The sequence below is a fragment of the Ammospiza caudacuta genome, chromosome 28, assembly GCF_027887145.1.
Source record: "Ammospiza caudacuta isolate bAmmCau1 chromosome 28, bAmmCau1.pri, whole genome shotgun sequence".
NCBI lineage: Eukaryota > Metazoa > Chordata > Aves > Passeriformes > Passerellidae > Ammospiza > Ammospiza caudacuta.
The window spans coordinates 4,213,508-4,219,998 of NC_080620.1; positions in this window are offsets into that span (position 1 = coordinate 4,213,508).

Here is a 6,491-nt window from a genome sequence, read left to right on the forward strand (position 1 = left end):
AGCCCGAGCTGAGCCCAGCCACCCCCGCTCCTGCAGAGCTGCTGGAAAGGCTGTTCCTGACAGGGAAAAACTGATGGGCATTAACTCTGTGAGCAGCAGTGAGGGGATTGAGGATTTGGGGGAGCCATGGTGCTGATCTACCTGTAACCCCCAGGTGCCTCTCCAGGACATCCCAAGTCCAATTCCAGTTGATGTATGGCAGGGCCTGTTGCAGTAGGAAAAGGAGTGATGGTTTTAAACCAAAATTGCTGAATTAGAATGGATAAAAGGAGGAAATGAGGTGGGGAGGCTCTGGTACAGAGAAGCTGTGGCTGCCCCATCCCTGAAAATCTTCAAGGCTGGGCTTGGAGCAACCTGGGATAGTGAAAGGTGTCCCTGCCCATGGCAGAGGGTAAAACTGGATGCTTTTTAAGGTCCCTTCCCACCCAAACCATCCCAGTGTTCCTGGCAATGCAGGCTGGCAATGCAGGGCTGGCTCTGCTGCTGAGGACACCCTGGAGGAGCAGCTCCTGATGGGATGTTCTGATGGAGGGATATCTGGGGGCTTCTCATCTCACAAAGGGGACCCTCAAAGCAGCCGAGCAGGATCATGGCAGTGCTTCCATCTCTGTGTGTGCCAGAGGCTCAGCGGGACCTCGGGCGCGGTGGCTCTGGCTCGCTCGTGCTGGGGTGTATCGGTGTATTTTGATCCTTTTTCTTGCCAGTGTTATTTTAATCCGCTTTTCTCTCACATCAAACCCCTCTTCCTGCAGAACACACAGAGGCATCGGGTTTGTGCCCTTTGTGATTGGTAGCAGAGGGCTGTGATAGCGTTTTTCCTTTAGAACTGGAGGTTTTATCCCTGTGATAACTTTAGCTGCGCCACAGTCATCGTTGGGGCTTCTTGGCTGGCTCAGATCAGAGCAGGGAAAACGCTTCCCACATTTAATAGAGGAAGAGAGGGCTGAGAGTTCTTAGGAAGATTCCCACCCCTGTCACCCAGGAGTTACCTGCTCGGGTGGGTTGGGAAAGCAGCTGAGTTCAGCCGAGATCACCTCCTGCCTCCATCTCAGGTGGGTTTTATCAGAATTCAGATCAAGGTGTTGGTTGGCACCACTTCCAGGTGGATGATGGCCAGGAGCAGCCTGCTTTTCCTGGGAGCTGCACAGTCAGAGGGAGCCCTTTCCCTTCAGAGCCTGTGTTTCCCACATAGAAAATAACATGTAGGGAATGGTTTTTGCTTTTTTTTTTCAAATGAAGGAAGGATTAAGGCACAGCAAGAGCTGATTTGCCAAAGGGCACCCGGGGAAGTGGTGATGGATCAGAGATGGAAGTGGAATCCTCAGCTCAGTCTTCACCTGCTCCACCACCCTTTTCCTTCCCTGCTCCCTGGCTGCCCAGGTCTTATGGGATAACCAGGACTTGGATTTCCATCCTCTTAAAAGAGGCAATTTAAGGAGCTTTCCAGGGGAGCAGAGCTGCAGGTCACCTCCTCGCCGCTGAAGATGTTTTCCTCCCACTTTCTCCATCCTCGTGCTCCTTCAGAGCCTCTTTGCTCTCCTCCTTTCCCAGCGCTCAGAGCCATTTTCCCAGCTTCAAAAGGTTTCCTAATTACCCTAATGAGGTCAGGAGAGACCAAACGCTTCTGTGACTTAAAGCAGGGGTAGGAAGGGCTTGGGAGGGGGGGAAATATCCCGACTGGTGCCTGAAGGAGGTGTCGTGGGAAGGCAGCGTCTCCCCCTCTGCACATTCCCCCCATCTTCCCATCTCCAGCAGAAGGAAAAAAAAAAAGAAGAAAAAGGGAAATGTGGACAGAAGGTCTCAAATGTATCAAACAGCTTTTAAAAAGAAATTCCTTTTGCCTGTCAAAAGAACAAACAGATACACCAAAAACTGTCAGAATTAGTGTTGGAGTAATTGCAGCAGCTCTCCAAGGTTAATGCTCCATTAACGAGCAGCTCTCACGCAGCTAAAAGCCAGGACGAGACAGGTTGTCAAAGGCTTCCAGGAGATTAAAGCGCTGCGTTCCCAGCCAAACTCTCCCGTGGATGTTGTTTGGGAGGGAGGGAAGGGGGGTGTTTGTGGGGTGGGAGCATCGCCAGCCCTGGCGTTGGCGGGGGAGCGTGACCCCGAGCCCAGGGATGGTTTCCAGGCCTCGCTGAGGTCGCTGCCCCTGGGGCCTCTCTCGGTTTGAAACACTCCAGGAATTTTCCAGCACCTTTGGGCCGGGGTTTAAATGTGTTCTGAGGGCAGCCTCGGGTCTGTGGGATCTGCTCTGATTGCCGAGAAGAGTGGGGTCGGGGTGAGGCGGATGCTGGGGGCTCTGACACCTCAGGAATTGATCCTGCCTGGACTTTAACCAGCCAAGGTGATCCCAGCATGATTTGGTATGGGATTGGGGTCTGATTTAATCTTCAGGCCAGTGCAAACCTCATTTAAATAGAACTGACCTTGATAACTTTTTTGTAGGAAAAAGGAAAACCATTCCAAACTTCCAGTGAGGAAGCATCACCCGAGGGCTTGTGATCCAGTGATCCAGCAGTGACAGACCCAGCATCAGCTTTGGGATCATCTTCCCAGGGGGATCTGGGTGTTCAGCGCCTTCCAGCACAGCCCTGGCTGCTCATGGTGGATGTGGCTCTGAGCTCAGGGTTTTGCAAAGGTGGGACTTGGGGATTGTCCTGTGGAGGGCTGGGATTGTTATGATCCCTGTGGATCCCTTCCAATTCAGGATCTTCTGTGATCCTGTGATTCTAAGGTGGGTTTTGAGTGGGAAGAGGCAATTACATTCCACAACCCTGGAACTGTGGTGCTGAGGGCCACCCTGAGCCATTTCCATCCCAACTTCTCCATATGTGAATAAATCCCCCCTCAAAAGGTGCCAGTGGCTTCCTGCTGCTCCTCGTGACCCCATGTCCTGTGTCCAGGCTGTGGCTGGTCACAACTTCACTGTGGGGCATTGGAGACCCCTGCCAGGACCAGGAATTTGTTCCCTGGGGATGTGGGAGCCATTCCCACACCCCAGAGGGAATAAAAAACGAGAGGAAAATAATCCAAGTGGTGAGGCTGAGCCTTGTGAAGGGGCTGGTGGAGAGCAGGGGGGTCCCACAGTGCCAGCCCCATCTGGGGTGACACTTTGGAGATGTGGCTCCAGCAGCAAGGACACAACATCCCCTCAGACCCTTGGAAGCAGCTGCACCCCCATAATGTGGGACTGGCATCCACCATGGGATCTGCAGGAGGGTGGGTCAGTTTTGGGTGGTGAATTGACTCAAGGGAGGTGTGAGAGGCCTTTGGAAGGAGCAGCCATGGGCAGGGGAGATGAACAATGCCATGATAAGGGAATTAAACCTTTCCTGTGCTTCTCTTTCCCCACCCTGATGAAATTTGTAACGTTCAGACCTGGGGTGCAGCAGGACCAGACGGGGGTGAGTCGTCTCTACAAGAGCAAAACAAGCTCCTGCCCAGCCCCTGCCTCTTCATTAAGTCGATTTGCATTCCTAATCTCCATTTTCCGTTATTATTTTCCCCCTTGTGCGGAGTGAGGGAGATTTGCATAAAGTTCCTTTTTTCTTGTTTTTGTTCACGCTCAAGGTCAGAGACTCGGTGAGACACTGACGAAAACAATCCCCTCCTCACCCTCCTTTAATTCTTTGCAGAAACATGTCCTGGGGATTTTAACATAACAATTGCTGGCGAAGGAAAGGGGGGACCCTGCACGGAGCCCTTGGTGGGGGGAACCTAAAGGGAGCCCTTGGAGGGAGGAGACCCCAACAGAGCCTTTTCTCCCTTTCTGTGCTGGAAAGGAGCTGCCCAAAGGAGAGATGCAAATCCACGACAAGGGAAGGGGGAGATAGATTCAGGAGCAGCACCAGTTGTGCCTCATCCTGCTGGAATGGGAGAGCCGGTCCAGTTCTCTCGGAGCAGAGCCTGTGCCAAACCCTCTCCGAGCTTGGAGCACCAAGCAGCACACCCAGGGCACCTGCTTGGTTCCTCCAGCTCCATGTGCTCCCAGGGAATGCTGCTTCCCTGGGACAGTTCTCCAGTTCTATCCCATTTCTTATCTGGAATCCTTGGAGTTGAGGGATGCCCCATTTGGGGATGCTTGGGACACCCTCGCCCCTTGCAGTAGTGGGAGTGGGATTGATTTCTGAGCTTGGGAAGGGATGGGGGTCTCTCAGAAGGAGCCCCAAATCCTCTTGTTCCTGCTTCACAATGTTCCCCATGGTTCCCACAGGGAGCAGGGCTGGTGATGGGATTTAGGCATTGCTCCCCCCTCCAGGTGTTGGGACAAGGACAGCAGCCCCACCCAAAGAATCCAATTTCCCTGTGGCTGGTTAAAGGAAGAAGGAAAAACTCTCAGCCAGCTGCTGAGGGGCTCATGTGGAGCAGCCCTTTCCCCTCCTTGGAACAGTCAGGTTTCTGGTTTCCAGATTTTTCCTGATTTTCCTGGATCTGGTGCTGCATTCAGAGCCTGGGATGGGGCACAGGGGACACCTGAGCTCTGCATGTGCCCAATGGGTTCTGAACCCCTTAAAAGGGGGAAAATCCCTTTTTAGCCTTGGGGTGTTTGCAGGTTTCTGCTGGATATGGGGAGGAGGGAGTGAGGAATTGGCTCCTTTTCACGTGCTCAAGCTGTGATGCTTTAAACGTGTCTAAATCATGCAAATCCCAGGGTTTGGGCATGTCTGAGGAATCCTGGGGGGCTGCTGAGGGACTGGATGGTGGCAGATGGTGGCTTGGGAGGGTGGTGGCCCAAGTGGATGGGAATGGGGAGGGATTGACTTTAGGAGCAGAGGAATGTCAGGGATTGACTTTAGGAGCAGAGGAATGTCAGATAGCCGGGCCAGGGCTGGCAAGAGCAGGGAGATGGGTTTTGTCTGGTGCTGTGAGCACAGAAATATGTCTTATTTCCCAGCACTGGGAGGTGCTTTTTTTCCTGAGGATGCTCCAGGGCTCTCAGCTCTCGTGATGTGAGTGTTTTCATGCCCCTTTAATGCTTCACTAAACAGTTTGAGCTGCCGCCTCTTAATGCCCCAGCAAAGCACTGAACGCTCCGGAGCGGAAAGAGCAGCGAGGAAGGAGGGTGATGGAAAAGAGAGGAGAAGAGGCTGTGAGGAGACACAAAATCAGGGAAAAGTCACCTTTTCCCTTTCATATTCCTGGTCCTGGCTGTTGTGAAGGCAGCTGGATGGATACTGAGGGTCCCCCCAGCTTCTGCTGCTCCTCCTGGGCTTTGCTCACCCTCTCCATGCCTTTCCTGTGCTCTGTCCCACACCAATGAGCACATGAGGGGGATGAAGATGGTCCCTGGGACACTGAGGGGCAGATATTTGGAGCCTGTCAGGATTCTCCTGACCTCTGGCTCCCCTGGCGAGCACAACATCCATCAGATTGATGCCCTGCATCCCACGCTGGTGATCCCAGCTGTCCTCACCCGATGTGTGCTTCCCAAAGCTTGGGGGATGCCAAGAACGGGGGGGAAAATTAAAAAAAAATCGAGTTTTAACCCACCCAGGGGAAGTTTGGCCTCCGGGGGGGGGACCTGCCAGCTCTCCTGCTCGTAATTCAAGTCATTGCATTCCCTGCACTCCGTGTCCCCTCCCCGGCACCGCTTGCCCTGCGGTTTGATCGGCGAGTACCAAAGGTACCGCCTCGGGCTGCCACACCGGCATCCTCGGTCGCCATAGGAACGGGAGCTGGGGGTCCCCGGGGCCTCTGAAGCTGCTCCAGGCCGGGGGGAGCGGGAGGAACCCCGGAGCACAAAGACAGAGGTTATTGGTGTCAAAGAACTCGCAGCTCCCGAGGCTGAGCCGCGGCTACGGCTGCTCTGAGAGAGGGGAGTGAAAGCCGGGAGGAGGGAAAGGGAGAGCTGGGAGCTGGAGCAAATTATTGCCAGGGGGTGGGAGGAAGAGGAGGAAGGTGATGGAGATGTCAGCAGTGGGGAGGATGAGGCTCAAGGCTGGGTTCAATACTGATCATTGAATGTCCCGGGGGAAGGATCCACAAGGATCATTGAGGCCGGGTCATGGGGATGTGTTGTAGGACTGGGGTGGTGGTTTTAAACTAAAATAGGGTGGATTTAGACAAGGTATAAGGAAGAAATCTGTCCCTGTGAGGGTGTCCCTGGCACAGGTGTGGCTGCCTCATCCCTGGAAGTGTCCAAGGCCAGGTTGGACACTGGGGCTTGGAGCAACCTGGGATGGTGGAAAGTGTCCCACCCATGGCAGGGGGTGGGAGTGGGTGATCTTTAAGTTCCTTCCATCCCAAACCATCCTGAGATTTCGTGACTCATGGAATCATTTAGGCTGGGAAAGACCCTTAGGATCTGTGCCACTCTCCACAATGTTTGGGAATTCAAGCAGGCCTGGGGGGTTGAGCCTTGGCTGTGGCTAAGCTGGGGGCAAAGGCAGCTCCTCCCTGAGGGGACACAGCCCCAGGGCCTGTGGTCCTCACTCCCCACCCCTGGTGAGGGACACACGGAGCCGCCCCGACTCCCTGGAACCACCTCC